At 37.9% G+C, this 21,271-nt stretch overlaps 1 pseudogene; it reads left to right on the top strand.

Annotated features, from left to right (window-relative positions):
• Positions 1-13,598: 13,598 nt before the first annotated feature.
• LOC145816738 (cation/calcium exchanger 4 pseudogene) lies at positions 13,599-14,799 on the top strand (annotated as a pseudogene).
• Positions 14,800-21,271: the final 6,472 nt, after the last annotated feature.

Below are 21,271 nucleotides of genomic sequence, written 5' to 3'. Positions count from 1 at the left end.
GGTTCAGTAATTTGTATTAGTTCGAATTATTTCTTCTTTTTTGAAATTGCCAAGACGAGAGCTAATGAGTGGTTCCATTTCACTTGGAATGTTGACATTGTTTTTCATCTGCTTCATGAGTACGTTCGCACATACTACACCAAATTCAAACACACCTCCATGAGCATCGACAATATTTTTAACCCTAAAGAGGACAACTTCCCCAGTCTGTTACAAACCTGCATTTTCAATTTGTAAAACTGTGCTTTTCTGTATTTTTTCTATGTTTGTTGAAAATTTAAATAGAAAAATGTACTGACTATTGTTATTACCTTTTTGTTCTGATGGCTTTGTTGTTGTGGAAACAAACTTTAGGATGTATGCATGCTCATCATCTAAACTGCATTGTGAGTTTTTACGCCTCTTTTCAAGGTATGCCCGAAATTTGCTTGATAAGTACTTTGGATGCTCTATTCTAAAATAAGGCTTTATCCAGTAATGTAGAAAACTCTCATAGGTGATAAAGGATTAAGAGACAGAAAAAAAAAATGATAAAGGATTAAGGTTAAAAAAAAAAAACGATAAAGAAGTAAGAGATATTTCAAGATAATTGAGAAGAAGTCCTTTCCATAATTGAAAAAACCTCCCTCCAGCAGACTCTTAAGCAAGACTTTTGATCATTTAAATTTCCAGACCTTGCAAAAAATCAATTTGTGTTTTTAAGCCTTTCTCCTTGCATGTTATTCTACATTTGATAGTTAGTAAGCCATCTAGTCTGGTCAAAATCCATGTGGGCAATCCATAGTTATTTTACCACTCCAAAAATGGCAATATGGAAGAATCAATCATTTCATCTTTTACTTGATAGAGTAGCTAAGACTTTACAATAATAGTTAATAAAATGATGAAGTTTGGTCCTTTTTCCTTTACGTGGTTTGGTTGCTAATTTCAATTTATTTGTTATTAAGCAAATTCGCTTGCCTTCTCATCTCCACTACAATTGTGTGCATGTATATTACTTTGAACCTCTTATCAATTTATGGTTTTGTTTCCGTATCTTGTAGGTAGCTTTTGAGGATGCTTGGGACTCTCCACAACAATATTGAGGTTTGTTATGGGAAAACTTAAAAAAAAAATAAATAAATAAAAAAAAAAATAGTAGTGCAGTAATACCCATGCACATCTGAGAGTTCCCTCATCGTCAAAGGCAATAGATTCTGTGTGCAATCTGCAAGAAAGGATTTGAAGTGATTTGAATGTCTGGTGTGTGATGATTTGGAAAGTTAGACGAATTCCATGCTGATGCTAAAGTTTGTTCCATTATTAATGAAAGCACTGATGTTTGCAATGCAATGAAGCTCTCATCACATAGTGCTTTTTGGATTTTGAAGCTGAGTTTATATGTAAAATCCCTTTTTTTCCCAAGGGTCACTGATGACAAGCTGGTTTGGCACTTTACTAAAAATGGCATTCTTTTTTCTATTAATCGGCATATCATTTGGGGGTGGATTTGCAAAGAAGAGAAAAATGGGTCAGTTCTTCCGATGGGGCGAGTTTTGAAAGGGCATTTTGGAAGAAGATTTGGCTGCAGAAAGTTCTGAATAAAGTGAAAATCTTTGGATGGAAAATCTGTCTGAATATCCTTCATGTTAAGTGAAACTTGAGTAGGTGCAAAGTAATTCAATTTGATGACTGTTATTGTACATTAGTGCTATTTTTGGTGGTTTGAGTTAGCTTACAATGTGATTGACAATGTTAGCATTGTAGTCATTCACTTCCACACCCAACACAATTTGCGGATCAATGCAGTTCTAGGCCCTTTTTAAGTCTCTTGACACAACACATTTTCATTTGTAGCTCTGCTTAGGTGGCTGATTTATTAGAATTTAACTTTCTTCTTGTCTGTGCCACAGGGGCCTAATTGAATGTTCACATGGTATTTACTTTTCAAAAGCATTCTTGAGAGAGAGTATGTTTTGTTACTTCCTCACATAAATGATGTAGAAGCACAATTACTTGAACAAAGTTCTGATCCTGTATTTAATTTAGTTATGTTCTGAGACAAAATGCTAGTTTGGCACATGGAACATAATACCTGCTCAAAAAAAATAAAAAATAAAAAATTCTATTGAGTCAAGTATAAAATTGGCTAAAGGAAAAAGACGAAATACGTATATGTGGACATACATAATATATCTATACCACATATATATATATATGTGTGTGTGTGTGTGTGTATTCAAAGCCTTAATCTCATTTATCTATTCTAATTTCTTCCCATTATTGTCATAATGGCTGATAGTATTATTCCTCATTCTATGGCTGTTAACTTTAATCTTATTCTAGCATTGTAGTTGTGGAATGATTCTTTTGCAACAAACGAATTAATATAATGTTGAAGGGTCTCTTGTTTTTTTATGGTTATATGGAGAGTTAAAAGACGTGGATCTAATTTAGTTTCTCTTTTGCTTCTAATGACTCTCAAACTGAAGTTAGAGTAGTGTTTTTTGTTCACTTTTCTTAGTACAAACTCAAGTCTTTTAATTTTAAACTCATTCTCAATACTCAGAGAACCTGATACTTGTTGAATTTTGAAAAATCTCCTTTTTGTATCCATGCTTCATCCAAAAATTCAAGAATTTGAAAAGTTTTCTCAATTTAATTTTGGGTATTTAAAGTGATAACTGGAAACATTAGGACAATGATATTTAAAAACATGAACCCATTGGGTATTATTAACTAATACTCTATCTAACTTGCTGGTTTTTTTTCTTTTTTCTCGTTTTTTAGTCCAAGTGAACCAAACTTTGGCATTAATATAGCGACCTCGGTCTTTTCTCTTTAAATTATTGTATCCGGACTTAGGTTCCGTGGATCCTGTCATTACTTATTGGTTGTCGTTGTCCTTTAATCTCTTTGTATTTGAAGTATAGGTTGGGTTGGGCGGGTCTGTTACAGGTTGGTTGATTTTAGATGCCAATAGGTGATGCCCAGATTTTGGCCTTTACGCTCGAGCGGAAGTTTTAACGCTCGAGCGGTCCCTTCGTTGTTGCTTCTCCGCTCGAGCGGTAATTTTGACGCTCGAGCGTGATTTTCCATCTTCCAGTATTTTGCTCTGCAGTTCTTCCGCTCGAGCGGTAGTTTTTACGCTCGAGCGTGATCCCTTGTTTTTGCTCCTCCGCTCAAGCGGTGAGTTTGACGCTCGAGCGGGTGCCAGCGCCTGCAAAACTTCTGGAAGGGTGCAATCGACGCTCGAGCGGCTTTCTTCACGCTCGAGCATGATTCTGTGTCTTACGCTCGAGCGGCGCTTTCTACGCTCGAGCGTAGAGTCGATTATATCAGTCCGTGATTTCACTTTTTGGATCACTTTTTGACCTACTTTTCCTTCATAACTTTTTAAAAACCGCCCCTGGAGTGTTTTTATCTCTCTCTCTCCCTCTACACACCTTCTCTCTTTCGATTGATCTACTTAGAGTGAGTTTCTACCTTAGATCCTTTATTAAAAAGTTAGAGTGGGTTGAGGGCTTCGTTTTAATCTGAGAAACTTGGGATTTGGAGCACGTTGGTCTTTGGTCTTCATCTCCATCTTCTCAATACGGGTTATTTTCTTCGAGATAGGGATTTTCCTACTCCAATTTATATGTTTTGTTCTAAGTTTGGTATTTTGATAGGTTGGGGACACTTTGAAAATTTTGGGAACAAAACCTAGTTGAATTGCTAAATTGATTTGAGTAATTAATTTAAGGAAATTGGGGAATTTGGTTAAATCCATGAAATTAGGGAATTTATTGATTAAATGGTGTAGTTGGTTAATATAAATCACTCGCCTATTGAATTGTTGGTATATTTATTTTTCGAGTTTAGAAATAACTGTTTTGGGCTATCGGTGGAGGATAGTCGTGCTTGTTGTAGACATTGCATGCGGATTAGGGAAAATTGAAACTAATCAATTTGTTAAGTCATAAATTTAGACTATTGAATTAATACAGAAATTACATGTATTGATTGAGCATTGCATATGCATATTGTTTGGGAGGAGATAGGGGATGTACTCCACGGTTTAGGGGAAGATAGGGGATGGACCTCTAAACCGGATTATTGTTTGGGAGGAGATAGGGGATGGACTCCATTAGCACCATATTTATGTGTGCTTATTATATTGAAGTGTTTTTACATGATTATTGATACAGCACTAAAATGTGTATCAAATGGGAAGTATGAAGTGTTTTGATATGAGCATGAGTCTCATTTGTTTTGTTGATATTGGAAGTAATGTGAAGATGATATATAATTCACTGTTGTAAGTTTGGCCAGGTTCAGAGCCATGATTGATAATAATGGAAAGTGAAATATGTCTTAGACATTAGTGTCATGAGACTGTTTAATGATAAAATTGATTATCTTGGTTAACCATCTATTGAATGCTGTAGCTTTATTCAATGCTTATATTTGGTTTAGTATTTTTTCTACTGGGCTGTGGCTCACCCTTTATGGGAACATCATTTTCAGGTTTAGGTGATAAGCTACCTCCACGGACTTAGCCTGGAAGGATTTGATATTTGGGATTTTGAAGACTTGTCTTTAGTTATATGTTTTACTTTGTTATTTTTTTGAGATTTCATGTAAACATTCAAGCCTAGGGCTTAACTTATAAGTGAGTTAGTACTCATCCTTTTTGTGTCCAAGTGTTAGCTTGGAAAGATGTAAGCCCTTAGGGCATTTATTTTGATGTTGCAGGATGTTACATGTGATGTCTTTCAATAAGAATACTCTGATGAATAACCCAAATGATTCGTTTTCTTTTATAAATGCATGTTAATGTTATGGTTATTATGGGTTTATTTGAGGGCGTCACAACTTGGTATCAAAGCGTACCGGGTTCGAATACTTTGGGTACGTGGGAAGTGATTAGTATCACAATGGGTTCGTCTCGCTTGATAGAGACTTAGATGTACTGTTATGTGCTTATATGATAGCATGTTTATGTGAATATGTGGGTATGGAACGTAGTTTCTTGGATGTTAATTGGACCCTTGAGTTTCTAGTAGTCTTGTTGGAAAGGCACTTGATCAATGCTGTTTCCAACCGGAACTATAGTAACGCTTCGGGACTATTATTATCCAGGAATGAAATTCGTAGGTGCTTATGTGATTATGTGCTTACGTGGAATGAATTATTTTTGTCCAATGCATTAGGACGCGAGTGTTTAGTTTCAGCACATTTATTAATGTGCTAACGTCTTTGTTTGTTTCCTTTATTAGGATGTCAGGACGAGGACGAGGACGCGGTAGGCGTGGTAGGCCGGGTAGGCAGGAGGTACCGGTGCCAGAGGAGATTCCGGCAGTTCATGAGGGAATTGGCCAGGCCAATGTGGCCGAGCCAGTAGGCCAGCAGGTTATGGGCGCTTTAGCCCGAGAGATAGCAGGGGCATTCAGGGAGTCAGTAGGCATTCTTAGGGCTGAGAATAAAGCCCAGGTTGTTGTTGCGGATGCAGGACCTTCCTTTCTGAAGAGGGAGTTCTTTCGGTCTAATCCGGATGAATTTGTGGGTGATCCTAAAGAGCCGCTTAAGGCAGATGAATGGCTCGAACAGACAACGAAGACGTTTGAGATGCTTGGCATCGAAGACGAGGGGTTGAAGGTGACCTTGGCATCATTCCAGTTGAAGGGGGATGCGGGTCAGTGGTGGAAGTTCACTAAGGGGCGTATAGGAGGTACATGGGAGGCTTTTGTGAATGCTTTCCAGGAGAAGTTCTTATCTCCAGCAGTTAGGGAGAAGCTGAGAGACCAGTTCTGCCAGCTTAAGTAGTCGAGTTCTTCAGTGGCCGAGTTTGAGGCTGCATTTACTAGTTTGTCCAGGTTTGCACCTGAATTGGTAGCGTCTGAGGAACGCCGTTGTATTGAGTTTGAGAGGAAGTTGAGGCGTGGCCTCAAGCTGAGAGTTGGGGGAACTATGATTCGGGATTATGGGCGGTTGGTTGATGCTGCAGCCCACTTGGAAATCATGATGCAGGAGGAGGAGGAAGGACAGAAGGGCTCCAAGAGGAGTCAGGATGGTCAGAGTGATGGTAGGAGACAGAAGGGTTTTAATCCCCAACAGTCTCAGAGTAGCTTTTCTAGATCGACTTTTCCTGTGCCGAGTGCTAGTTCGGGGAAAGGCAGTCAAGGAGACATTACCTGCTTCAAGTGTGGCCAGCTGGGCCACAAGTCTCCAGTTTGTCCTCAGAGAGGAGGAGTGCAGAGAGCAGCATCATCTTCGGCTCGATCTCAGAGCCAGAGTCAGGGTAGAGGCCAGCCACTCTCGTGTTATCAGTGTGGTCAGCCAGGGCATATGAAGAGGTATTGCCCGCAGTTGGGTGGCACACCTGGTGCATCTGGTTTGAGGCAGATTCAGGTTCAACAGCCAGCTCAGTCGGGTCAGGCCTCGAGGGCCAATCAGGGGGCTTCATCGTCTCAGTCGGTGCAGCAATCTTATGCTCCTAGGGGTGAGCAGGTTGATCAGAGGTCATCTGGGCGCGTGTATGCTGTTACCACGCAGGATCTTGTACCGGCTCCATCTGTTGTGAGAGGTACTTTCTTGTTTTGCAACTCGGTTGCTAATGTTTTGATTGATACGGGTGCATCTCATTCCTTTGTGTCTGCTGCATTTGCATCTGTTTTGGAGTTGGAGTTAGCACAGTTAGCATCTCCTATTTGTGTAGTGTCGCCTCTTGGGGGTGAATTGATTTTGAAACACGGTGTTAGGGGTTGTGATATAGAGGTTGATTACCATAGAATCCCATTTTCCTTTGTAGTTATGCCTATGAGAGGTTTCGATGTTATTTTGGGTATGGACTGGTTATCGTCGTACCGGGCAGTTATTGATTGCTACCGCCAGAGAGTCACTTGTTGTACCGTGAATGGTGAGTGTTTTCATTTTCTGGGGGATCGTGTTAGTAGTGTTTTGCCACCGGGGTATGTTCCGCGAGGACGGAGTGAGCTTAGTGGTCTGCTTGCTAACCTTTCGATTAGTGAGGACGGTGAGACTCAGATCGTGTTACCAAGGGTGGTGTGTGAGTACTCGGACGTTTTTCCCGAGGATCTTGTTGGTTTGCCACCGCATCGAGAGATTGAATTCTCTATTGACTTAGTGCCCGGCACGGCGCCGATTTCTATGGCACCTTATCGTTTTGCCCCAGCTGAGTTAGTTGAGTTGAAGACCCAACTCCAGGAGTTGCTAGATAAAGGCTTTATACGTCCTAGTGTTTCGCCTTGGGGAGCACCGGCCCTCTTTGTTAAAAAGAAAGGTGGTGCTTTGAGACTTTGTATAGATTACCGGAAATTGAATCGGGCTACGGTTAAGAATAAGTACCCTATGCCCCGTATAGATGATCTGTTCGATCAGTTGAAAGGTTCCCGTTGTTTCTCGAAGATAGACTTGAGATCAGGTTATCATCAGTTGAGAGTCAGGGAGGAGGATATTCCAAAGACGGCATTCCGTACGCGGTATGGCCACTATGAGTTTTTGGTGATGCCATTTGGGCTTACCAATGCACCGACAGTATTTATGGATCTGATGAACCGGATATTCCGGGAATTTCTAGATCGTTTTGTAGTCGTCTTCGTGGACGACATCCTTATCTATTCACCTTCAGAGGAAGAGCACGAGGAACACTTGAGGGTGGTGCTTGATTTACTTAGAGCCCATCAGCTTTACGCTAAGTTTGGGAAGTGTGAGTTCTGGCTAGAGGAGGTGAAGTTCTTAGGCCATGTAGTTTCTAGGCAAGGGGTGTCTGTTGATACATCCAAGACAGAGGCAGTGCAAGATTGGGTACAGCCTAAGAGTGTGTTTGAGATCCGCAGTTTTCTGGGATTAGCTGGGTATTATCGCCGGTTTGTAAGAGATTTCTCCAGATTAGCTTCGCCTTTGACTAGATTGACTCGGAAGGGAGTCAAATTTGTTTGGAGTGAGACTTGTGAAAAATCGTTCCAGGAGTTGAAAGTTAGACTGACCACTGCTCCAGTCTTGATTATTCCGGAGAGAGGGTTGGGTTATGCAGTCTATTGTGACGCCTCACGAGAGGGTCTTGGTTGTGTGTTGATGCAAGAGGGGAAAGTGGTTGCCTATGGCTCACGTCAGTTAAAAGTTCACGAGAAGAATTACCCTACGCATGATTTAGAGTTAGCGGCTGTAATATTTGCCTTGAAGATTTGGAGACATTATCTTTACGGTGAGAGGTTCGAGGTATTCTCAGATCATAAGAGTCTGAAATATTTGTTCACACAGAAAGACTTGAACTTGAGGCAGAGGAGGTGGATGGAATTTATTGAGGATTATGACTTTGAATTGCATTATCATCCGGGAAAGGCCAATGTGGTGGCTGACGCCCTTAGCAGGAAACCTGTTGGTGACATAGCTAGTATAGCCATCCGAGAGTGGGAGATGTTAGGTGCACTTGGAGAGTTTGATTTGCTTCTGGGCGAATCCGTTGAGGCTGCGGCCTTGCTTTCTGTTGTTGCGCAACCTACACTTGTGACTCGAGTGTTAGAGGCTCAGAGGGGCGACCTTGAGGTAGAATCCCTCCGTGAGAAGATTTCTGGTGGGAAGGTTGAGAAAGGTTTAACGGTGTATCCCGACCTGAGTGTGAGATACCGAGACCGTCTGTTTGTGCCGGAGTCTCATCGAGAGGAGGTACTCCGAGAGTTTCATCATTCACGCCTTGCAGTGCATCCGGGAGGTACTAAGATGTATCGGGATTTGGGTCGCCAGTTTTGGTGGCGGGGTATGAAGAGAGATGTGGCAGCTTTCGTGTCTAAGTGCCTTACTTGTCAGCAAGTGAAGGCCGAACATCAGAGGCCAGCGGGTTTGTTGCAACCCTTGCCTATTGCCGAGTGGAAGTGGGAGCATGTCACTATGGACTTCGTTGTAGGTCTTCCGAGGACTCAGCGGGGCAGTGATGCTATTTGGGTGGTTGTAGACCGGTTGACTAAGTCGGCGCACTTCATTCCTATGCGCGTTAGAGATTCAGTAGATCATCTTGCCGACTTGTATATTCGGGACATAGTGAGGTTGCACGGGGTTCCAGTGACGATCGTCTCCGATAGGGACCCTCGTTTTACTGCCAGATTATGGCAGAGCTTGCAGAGCGCCTTAGGTACTAAGTTGACCTTTAGCACAGCTTATCATCCTCAGACTGACGGGCAGTCCGAGCGTACTATTCAGATCCTTGAAGATATGCTTCGGGGTTGTGTTCTTGACTTTAGCGGGTCATGGGAGAGGCACTTACCATTAGTGGAGTTTGCCTACAACAACAGCTTCCAGTCTAGTATCGGTATGGCACCGTTTGAGGCCTTATACGGCCGACCGTGTAGGTCTCCTGTTTGTTGGGCCGAGGTGGGTGATGCACCTCTGTTGGGTCCGGAGTTAGTGAGGGAAACGACGGAGAAGGTTGAGCTTATCCGTAAGAGGCTTGTTACAGCCCAGAGTCGTCAGAAATCTTATGCCGACCGTAGGAGGAGACCTTTGGTGTTTGAGGTGAGTGATCATGTCTTTTTGAAGATATCACCAAGACGGGGATTGATGAGGTTTGGGAAGAGCGGGAAGTTGTCCCCTCGATTCATTGGTCCTTTTGAGATCCTTGAGAGGATTGGCGAGACTACTTATCGTTTAGCTTTGCCGCCGCAGTTGTCCGGAGTACATGACGTGTTTCATGTGAGTATGCTTCGGAAGTATGAGCCGGATCCATCACATGTATTGGATTGGACCGATTTAGTAGTTGATGAGGATGTCTCGTATGAGGAGAGACCGGTTAGGGTCTTGGATAAGCGGGATCAAGTCTTGCGAGGCAAGACCATTCCTTTGGTGAAAGTTTTGTGGAAACATCACCGGGTGGAGGAAGCCACATGGGAACGTGAGTTGGAAGTCCGCGAGAAATATCCGGACATGTTTATTGATTTGTAATCTTGTAGTTAGATTTTGTAATATTGGCGAACTTTAAAGCTTTTTATATATGTCTTAAGCTGTAAAACATTTAGAATGTTTTGGTTAATGGAAATATTTTGGAACTTGCCTCGAAATGGAAGTTTAAGGGAACATTGTATATATTGAATATATTGAAAATTGTTGAAATTGAAAGAAAATTTCATAGTGTTAATGCAGGTTGAAATATATGGTTGTTTTTCATATTGTGGCATGCCTCTTTGTTAAGAGATGGAATGGCCGGTGTTGGGTCAAGTTGTTTATTAGTGAGTTATCATATTGTTGGAATTTGAGAAAAACTTGTTTTCGAAACCTTGTGCTTAATTTCGGGGACGAAATTCTTTTAAGGAGGGGAGATTATAGCGACCTCGGTCTTTTCTCTTTAAATTATTGTATCCGGACTTAGGTTCCGTGGATCCTGTCATTACTTATTGGTTGTCGTTGTCCTTTAATCTCTTTGTATTTGAAGTATAGGTTGGGTTGGGCGGGTCTGTTACAGGTTGGTTGATTTTAGATGCCAATAGGTGATGCCCAGATTTTGGCCTTTACGCTCGAGCGGAAGTTTTAACGCTCGAGCGGTCCCTTCGTTGTTGCTTCTCCGCTCGAGCGGTAATTTTGACGCTCGAGCGTGATTTTCCATCTTCCAGTATTTTGCTCTGCAGTTCTTCCGCTCGAGCGGTAGTTTTTACGCTCGAGCGTGATCCCTTGTTTTTGCTCCTCCGCTCAAGCGGTGAGTTTGACGCTCGAGCGGGTGCCAGCGCCTGCAAAACTTCTGGAAGGGTGCAATCGACGCTCGAGCGGCTTTCTTCACGCTCGAGCATGATTCTGTGTCTTACGCTCGAGCGGCGCTTTCTACGCTCGAGCGTAGAGTCGATTATATCAGTCCGTGATTTCACTTTTTGGATCACTTTTTGACCTACTTTTCCTTCATAACTTTTTAAAAACCGCCCCTGGAGTGTTTTTATCTCTCTCTCTCCCTCTACACACCTTCTCTCTTTCGATTGATCTACTTAGAGTGAGTTTCTACCTTAGATCCTTTATTAAAAAGTTAGAGTGGGTTGAGGGCTTCGTTTTAATCTGAGAAACTTGGGATTTGGAGCACGTTGGTCTTTGGTCTTCATCTCCATCTTCTCAATACGGGTTATTTTCTTCGAGGTAGGGATTTTCCTACTCCAATTTATATGTTTTGTTCTAAGTTTGGTATTTTGATAGGTTGGGGACACTTTGAAAATTTTGGGAACAAAACCTAGTTGAATTGCTAAATTGATTTGAGTAATTAATTTAAGGAAATTGGGGAATTTGGTTAAATCCATGAAATTGGGGAATTTATTGATTAAATGGTGTAGTTGGTTAATATAAATCACTCGCCTATTGAATTGTTGGTATATTTATTTTTCGAGTTTAGAAATAACTGTTTTGGGCTATCGGTGGAGGATAGTCGTGCTTGTTGTAGACATTGCATGCGGATTAGGCAAAATTGAAACTAATCAATTTGTTAAGTCATAAATTTAGACTATTGAATTAATACAGAAATTACATGTATTGATTGAGCATTGCATATGCATATTGTTTGGGAGGAGATAGGGGATGTACTCCACGGTTTAGGGGAAGATAGGGGATGGACCTCTAAACCGGATTATTGTTTGGGAGGAGATAGGGGATGGACTCCATTAGCACCATATTTATGTGTGCTTATTATATTGAAGTGTTTTTACATGATTATTGATACAGCACTAAAATGTGTATCAAATGGGAAGTATGAAGTGTTTTGATATGAGCATGAGTCTCATTTGTTTTGTTGATATTGGAAGTAATGTGAAGATGATATATAATTCACTGTTGTAAGTTTGGCCAGGTTCAGAGCCATGATTGATAATAATGGAAAGTGAAATATGTCTTAGACATTAGTGTCATGAGACTGTTTAATGATAAAATTGATTATCTTGGTTAACCATCTATTGAATGCTGTAGCTTTATTCAATGCTTATATTTGGTTTAGTATTTTTTCTACTGGGCTGTGGCTCACCCTTTATGGGAACATCATTTTCAGGTTTAGGTGATAAGCTACCTCCACGGACTTAGCCTGGAAGGATTTGATATTTGGGATTTTGAAGACTTGTCTTTAGTTATATGTTTTACTTTGTTATTTTTTTGAGATTTCATGTAAACATTCAAGCCTAGGGCTTAACTTATAAGTGAGTTAGTACTCATCCTTTTTGTGTCCAAGTGTTAGCTTGGAAAGATGTAAGCCCTTAGGGCATTTATTTTGATGTTGCAGGATGTTACATGTGATGTCTTTCAATAAGAATACTCTGATGAATAACCCAAATGATTCGTTTTCTTTTATAAATGCATGTTAATGTTATGGTTATTATGGGTTTATTTGAGGGCGTCACAATTAAGGTCTTCCATAAGTAGTTCAACAAGGCAACCATTGAACTCATGCATTGCAGCTCATCAAGATTGCTAGTTCTAGTGTTTCACTTTGAAACTTTTAAGGCTATGTTTAGATTAAGAATTCTGGGATTATGGAGGGGGAGAAAAATAGATAGGGAAGTGAAAAAATTTAGACTGTGTTAGGTGTGAACTTCAAATCAAGTTTCCACCCTCATATTTGAATGCTATGTTTGGTTTGAGTTTTCAAATTTTGATTCCAAATCAATTTCAAAACACATTTTGAAAACACGTTTGGTAAACTAGACAATTTTTGAATTTTTGGTCTACCCGGTAGTGTGGCCGCTTGACCGGAAGAGTACTCTCTTTTTTTTTTTTTCTTTTTTTTGCAATTGTCAATCGCCACCTGTTATTTGGAATATATATATATATATATATTTTTTTTAAATATACAAATTATTTTTTTAGACCAAAATGACAAATTATTTTTTGGAATTGAATTTTAGAAAGAGTTTGGTTATGAGTTTTGAATAGAATTTTCAATAGAGTTTTGAGTTGTGTATTTGGTTATGAGTTATAAGTTTTTGAATTAAGTTTTGAAAACTCTTTTTAAACTCGTAACCAAACAACTTTTCTCATTTCATATGTCACATAAAAAATTCAAAACTCAATTCAACACTCTTTTCAAAACTTATAACCAAACAAATTTTCTCTTCTCAAATCATAATTCCAAACTCACAAACTCAAAATACAACTCTATTCTCAAATCATAATTCTAAAATTCTGCCAAATGCTACCTTAGCTTCTATTTCATACATTTTTTCCCTTCTTTTTTTCCTTCCTTCCACAAATCCCGTGCAAATCCTTGATCCAAACGCATGCTAAGAATATCCTCATCCCAAGTGAGGCATGAATCATGTCATGTTGCGTCGTGTCATTGTGGGTTCGTGTCCAAAACACCCAACACTAACATGATCCATTTAATTAAACGTGTCAAATATCATGACACTAACCTAACCTACTTGTGATCATATCAATCTGAACGTGACACGGCTAACATGGTTAGCATTAGAATTTATTTTAGATTATAAACAGTTTGTGCAACCTAAATCAAGCAAACTTGTTTCAAATCACATATAAGGGTAACTTATATAAATATTAACACCCACAACATAAAATATAGAAGAAAATACATTAAAGTGTGAATAACTTAAAGTAATTGCACTTATATGGAGATGCAAGTCGGAGCAATGTGAGAGGTGTATCCCATGCCACATATTCCACATGCAGCTCATCATGTGTCACTTTTATTGATTTTGTATGCTTGTAAGGTGAGTGTGGGGGGAGCCATCGCATTTGTCTTGAGTTATGCGGTTTATGCATCTGTTGTTGCTGCGAATGAGATTTTGAGGAAACATGCTCGGAGGTTGAAATTGGATGTTGTTACGTTGTTGCTTCCTGTCAAAGGAAGTGTGTTCTCTCAATGGAACCAAGAGGGTGACTCTATCTATAGTACTTTGCTTGACATGGACACAGAAAGTGATACAATCATATCCCATAGTGCATTGCCTCAGTAGATGTGGGCATCAAATGTCGCAATATATTCAAATCAGTCAACTAAGGTGTCTAATAATGAGAGTCTTGTGTGGGGCTGGACTGATGATGGCATAGAAATTGAGCACTCATTATTCTCCTATTCTAAACTATGTTTGATAATGGAGTTGCCTTTAAAAGTGCCATGCCGGTTGACAATTCCTCTAGTTGAGGAGGAATCTTGATCAAAAGTCTCTACGTTGTAGGCAGTGCTTCACTTGCTCCCATTCTTTTGGCATTTCTCTAGAGTACTCAAGACTGTGGGTTCTGAAAGCAGAAAGGTTTCTTATACGCTTGGTGTTTCTATTGGTTGTGCACTAGGTGTTCTTGCATTTAGGTACACTAGATCACATCGTCCACCTCAAAAGTTTTTACTTCCATTGGTTTTGGATGGATTTTTGATAAGTATCGTTTGGTTCTACATGATTGCAAACGAGCTTGTTGCTTTGTTGGTAGGATTGGGTGTAATTCTAGGGGTTAATCCATCAATCCTTGGATTAAATTTATTGGCATGGGGTAACTCGATGGGTGATTTAGTGTCAAATGTTGCATTGGCAATCAATGGTGGGGATGGTGTGTAGATCACCTTGTCTAGATGCTATGCAAGTCTGATGTTCAACTCACTTATTGGTTTGAGGATCTCTCAATGCTGCTTGAATCCTGGTCAGAGAAACCTGGCTTGTACATTGTTCCACAAGACAGAAGCCTCTTCTATACTATGGGATTTCTCATCTCATTTGGCCACTTGTTTTACCAAGGAATGATATGCGTCCTACAAGGAGGCTTGGAGTCGGTAGCATTGCTCTCTACTTGATATTTCTCTCTGTTAGGGTAATTAGTGCCACAGGAATCATATCATTGGCTGGTCTAAGTTGACATTTGATGTAGTGAATATTAAGGAAGAGCAGGTTAACTATAAAGATTTTTGAAGATGATGATGTGTATTTTGTCTTATCTATTATTGTCATCTTGAAGCTGTTTCTCATGAAGGACTAGGAGAAGAAAAAAACCCATGATCATGATCAGTTATTGTACTTGCAAGTTGGAAATGGGTAATCAATTGTTGTACAATTAAATTCACTACAAGAAAAAAGGGATATGGCAATGCTTTTGTATGCTTTATTCTGATTTATGATTGCTAGTTTTGTACAAAGATAAGATGATATATTTTGAATTTACCATCCTCTACTTTTATGTTGTGATTTCCCTGTTTCAGTATAATTTGAAAATCAAACCAAACATGAAATTTGAAAATCAAATTTGAACACCGGAGGTAAGTAGTATTCTGTTAAAATTCTATTGGTTTCACTGAAATTGCGAATGCAATCTTTCTCAGTATAATATGAAAATCAAACCAAACATGAAATTTGAAAATCAAATTTGAACACTAGAGGTCAGCAGCGTTCAGTTAAAATTCTGTTGGTTTCACTGAAATTGCAAGTGCAATCTTTCTTTACTTTCAAGATTTTTGTAGGTTAATTATTGACTTCATTTTCATATCAGACAATGCTTATGTTAGAGAACATATTCTTCTCATTTGGAAATTGGATTGGTTGCTTAATTATTATTGGGGGGGAGAAAAAAAATTTGGGGTGGTTAAAATTAGTTGGATTTTTGTTTGTTAGGTAAGTAGTCGTTTTTGTATTATTGATGAAATTTTTTGTTACTTTTTTGGGTGGTTAATATGTATATTTATCTGTTTGTGATTAATTAGTCACTGTTATTTGTATAGTGGCAACTGCATTTTCTATTAGGTGCAAAATCAAACTTCAAATTATAGTAGTGTCTTTTGGCTTCTATTGCTGGTATGTGTTATTCTGTTTTATCATATTAGTTTTTATGTTTATTTGTATTATCTTCAAGGCCTGCTTGCTCACTTTGATCTTCTCTCTCTTCACTCAAAAGTTTGCACGAAATTTCTGATTTGAATATATATATATATATATATATATGCAGTGATGAAGTTAATATTCCAGATCTGAGTATATATTGCAGATATGAAGGGCCATGAGTTTTGGAGTGGCCCCTTGACTGAGTTTTGGCTCAATGAGATGTGTATATTTTGCAGTGTAATTGATTTATTTATACATATGTAGCTGATTTTTTCTTTTTGAATTTCAAAATGGCAATTTTAATAGATTTGCACTAGCTTATAGATGGGCCACTCCAAAAGCATTAAGTTCCATAAATTCTATTAAAAAAAATTAAACTAAACAACATTTACTTTGTTTGGCTTTGAATGATTTTGAGTTTTCAAAAACAATTTTTATTTTTTTATTTTTTGTGTTTTGTTATCTTTAGAGGGGGGAAGTATATATTTTTTACTTTTTAGATGTACCTGACCTATATGCATCTAAAAAACAAAATATTGGTAATTATTTTTTAAAAAAATTCAATGAATACAAAAAAAAAAAAAAAAAATTAAAATATACTATTTATTTATTGTAAGTAAGTGAAGTTTTAAAATATTTTTCATAAATATTTTACTTTTGAAATGTATCTAAGTGTGTAGATTAAGTGAATCCACAAAGTAAAAAAAAAATTACTTAAAATATTTAAAAAGTTCACTAAAAATGAAAAATAAAAAACTCAAAAACTATTTTAAATAATTGTAAGAGTGATTTAAACTTCTCAAAACAATAGATCGTGAATTTATATTTGATGGGGGTCTCTTAACTTTTTAATGAGATTAATTTATATCAAACAAAATATTGGTAACATAAATAAATTTTTTTAAAATTTTTTTGATAGTTTGATGGGTTACTCGGACCCCATCGGTTACTATGTGGAGTCGCCCCTAAACAAGATACATCTCCACTACTTAGTGACGATGGTGGACATTGATCACATTGGCGACTACGATTGGGGTGGTGCTGCTCTAGTCACCCTCTACAGATACGCTAGTGTTGTCATGCGTAGCTGAGAGATGACCATCGAAGGGCATTAGAAATGATGGAAGGTACAATTTACTGTTTTATGCCATTTCTACATTGCACATGTCATTTATGCATTTATTCTAAAATTTTTGCCTCATCTTGTACTAATCAACTCTCTGAATTGTAGATCTAGAGCTTTGAGTATTTCAAGGCTAATGCCCTTGACGCTCAGGAGATGGACTAGCACGTCATCCCTTGGTCCCGACAATACTTTTGTTAGCATCGCCACCAGTCCCCACGGTTGTCGAGCTTTTACAAGTTTAGATAGTATTTCGACATAGTCACCCCCGATCAGGTAATTGGCTTAATCCCTGTTCAATCATGTACTATATATATTGCTTTCATTCATTATGCTCTGAGATTTCTAAACTTCAAACTTGTCTTGTTTGTGACTTGGGCGTTGTGGGCAGCTATGGCATCGGATATCGTGATGTGCTTCATCGCAGTGCTCAACATCACTCTGGTGAGTTGGAGAGGATTTTGCTAAAGGGCCCCTTCTGTCGAGTTTGGTATTTCGACAAGCCGGGATGATGCTAGTCTATGGGGATGGCTGCCCCCAGAGTGCCTACCGTGGTAACAGATTGCATGCGAACTACAGACACCTTGACTCTAGAAGACATCATACCAGCCATAGAGGGCACCGATATAGAGATCTTCTATGTTGTGGCATCTAATTCCTTCATGACCATGACTTCCCTACTAAGAGAAGGCAAAGAAGCATATATGGCACAGAACAATCTATCCATCCCCAATATTATGATTAATTCATCAGGCATGCACCTTGTGTGAGATAAGAGTTTGTGCTTGTGTGTGACTACGTCCCTTTTTTATGAAAAATGCTAGGAACCCACACTTACGGAACCCAAATTTATCTCAAATGGGTTTTTGTGTAGTAGAGATTGAATTAATGAAGTATGAGGTCTACATATGAAATGAATATGAGCCATTGATTTTTTTTTTTTTTTTACTGGTAAATTCTAGGTTGATAAGGGTGGATTTGTAGTATTGTGGCTTTTTTATATGAGTCAGAGTTTCTATTTCATCTTACCAGTTATTTTATTTATTTATTTATTTTTTCCATAATTCAATTTTTACAAGTTTTTATTTCCAAAACCACAACGTTGTAAATTTTAGCCAATTGAGATTTTACTATCTTAACGTTAGCTTAGACAATAAAATCCAACCACCACCATCACTAACCATCACAATAATCATAGATGAAATATCATTTTGCCCCCCAAACTTTCACTCATTTTTTAATTTGACCCCTAGACTTCAATTAATATCAATTTTACACCCAAACTTTTGAAATTTTGATCAATTTGACCCCTACTGTCACATTTCGTCTACAATTAGACAGAATGTGCTGATGTGGCACCAAAGTTCATTAGAAATTTTATTTTACCCCCAAACTATATCTTAAAAATCAATTTGCTCCCCAAACTATACCTTAAAAATCAATTTACCCCTTTTACTATGTTAACGTTAGCTTAGACAATAAAATCCAACCACCACCATCACTAACCATCACAATAATCATAGATGAAATATTATTTTGCCCCCCAAACTTTCACTCGTTTTTCAATTTGACCCCTAAACTTCGATTAATATCAATTTTACATCCAAACTTTTGAAATTTTGATCAATTTGGCCCCTGCTGTCACATTCCGCCTACAATTGGACGAAATGTGTTGTCGTGGCACCAAAGTTCATTAGAAATTTCATTTTAGCCCACAAGCTATACCTTAAAAATCAATTTGCTCTCCAAATTAAAAATCAATTTGCCCCCCAAACTATACCTTAAAAATCAATTTATCCCCCACGTCAGCACATTCCGTCCAATTGTAGATGGAATGTGATGGCAGGGGCCAAATTGATCAAAATTTTGAAGGTTTAGGTGTAAAATTGATATTAATCGAAATCTGAGGGTTAAATTAAAAAACACATGAAAGCTTGGAGGGCGAAATGATATTTTGTCATAATCATTACACATTTTAATTATTATATCAAATTTCTTATAATTTGAAATATAAAAATCAAACAAACAAAACCCAAAATTGATTAAAAAATCAATTTGTTCCAAAAATCATAAAATTAATCAAGATTTTCGAAGCAAATCAATTTTTTAGGAACCACCAGAATTAATTTATGTATATTGCACATACATATGACTCCCTACATTAAAGACTCCAACATGAAACCCATGCTTTGATGTGCATACCATGCCTTTTTGGTGATTATTAATTTTTTTTTTGTGAGAAGCAAAGAAATAGATATATATTAGCTTCTGTAGCCATTAACTTGTCTAGCTAGTACATGAGTCTTGATTACCTTTAGAAATAGAAAGAAAATCAAAATCCTTACTAATTAGCTTAATATCATTAATAATAGTCACAATGCTCCAATCAGGGATGCCTTGCCCTTGCAAAGTAGATATCAAAGCTTGACTATCCGTAAAAATGGAGATACTTAACAAATGCTGGCCTTTAGCCCAATGAATAGCTTCCCAGCACACTTTAACTTCGGCCAACAATGGAGAAGGAAGCTACATCCTAGAAGCATAATCTTGAACCCGCGATTGATCTATATTGAAACAAACACATGCCACACCCGCACTTTGATTAGCTGCCTACTGTGAACCATCTATGACAAAAGTCCACACCTTGTAATCTGTCATATTAGACAGAGGATTTGCAAGCATACATATATCATCATCATTACAAACATCAGCAATAGATGTTGAGGTATTAAAGCCTGCTCTAAACATAAGGATGATCTTCGAGTAACATTAGAGGTAAGCGTTTCAGCAAGAAGATTTGCTTGTCCTTGTGTCATATTCATGCCTTTAAACACAACTATTTCTCTAATGCCAAACGGCCCAAAGAATAGCAATGGATTGAACAATAATTTCATGATCCCAAACCTTCTTAATCTATTGTTTGAACCAATTTCGAAAAAACATGGGATTTCCTCTACAAAAATTAGGCCTAATGAAGAAGCTCACCAAACTCGTTGAGAATACTAGCATTCAAAGAAACAGTGTTCCACAATCTCAATCCCTTTATCACATCGTGGACAACTAGGCTCAGTGGTAACTCCTCACATATAACACCCATCAGACCGAAAAGATATAGTGAAGACACTTCTATAAGAAGAGTGTCCTCTTAGGTAGTCTAAGATTCTACAATTGCTTCCAAATGAGATCACTAGAATGGTAACGTGTACCAAGATTCTACAATTGCTTCCAAATGAGATCACTAGAATGGTAACGTGTACCCCTACGGCCTGAGCTTGTTGCATATAAATAACCCGCCTCAATGGTGTATTGGCCAAATTTAGTAAAGCCCCAAATAATTTGATCTCGCAAAGGCACCACTGATAAATAAATACCCCAAATATAATCTATGCACTCCAGTGGAAAGAATACTCGTAGAAGATTAAGCATGATTTTGAGTACCAATGAAGTGAGATAGATTCAAGCATGTTAAAGAATTGCGAATAGTTGGAATCCATTGATCCTACAAAGAGGATTAATTAACTTACCATCCCCTACCACCCATCTTTTCTCTGATTTTAATAAGTCTCTTCCTCATAAAATTCCTTTCCATCCCCATGAAGCATATCCATAACAAAATATTGAGATGAACAATATTTCCCCAATAGAGCCTTGGAGAATAGGGATTTAGGGTCAGTCAAAATCCTCCACACATGTTTGGCTATAAGTTCTTGATTAAAAAGACTTAAGTATAATCATTTCTCGGTCTACTAATTATAATCGCCAAAAACATTTGATAATTATAATTAATAGACCGAGAGATGACTTGGTACTGAGCCCTTTTATTTTGTTATTGTCAATTATAATATGTTAATTAGTCTTCGATGTCTAATCTAAAGCAATGACCTATTTATATATTTTTATTTATGTGTTTCAATTTGTATATGTAATTCATGGTTGGGATGCGCATTTAATTTAATCTTTTGAAGATCAAAATAAAATTTTAACAAAAATCACAAGATATGGGCATGTTTTACAGGACAAACCGGCTCTTTTTATAACTAATGAAAATGATAAAAACATGGACTTGAAAACTTTTAATGGAATAAAAGCGAGAATTTTACTAAATAATTATGCTAAAAAATAATTAGCTTTCGATGAATTAATTTTTTTTAAATTAAAAAATAATAATCAGTAGCTTAAACGGCGAATTTCATTTCGATGTTAGTAAAAAAAATATTTCCAATTTAGTGGTTAAAGTTAATTCAATTTTCTTTCGATATTGCAAAGTTTCCACCAAATTAATATTATTTTTTTCAACTTTTCATTAAAATGGTATTCCCCTTGCGTAAAAAAGAACAAATACAGGCTCTACCTATTGCGTAGAAAGAACTATCCAAAACATGCCACTTACCAG

Source organism: Camellia sinensis, chromosome 2 (genome assembly GCF_055761805.1).
Source record: "Camellia sinensis isolate YWXY chromosome 2, ASM5576180v1, whole genome shotgun sequence".
NCBI lineage: Eukaryota > Viridiplantae > Streptophyta > Magnoliopsida > Ericales > Theaceae > Camellia > Camellia sinensis.
Note: the sequence above shows the minus strand (reverse complement) of the source record. Positions and strands in the feature narration are given on the sequence as shown.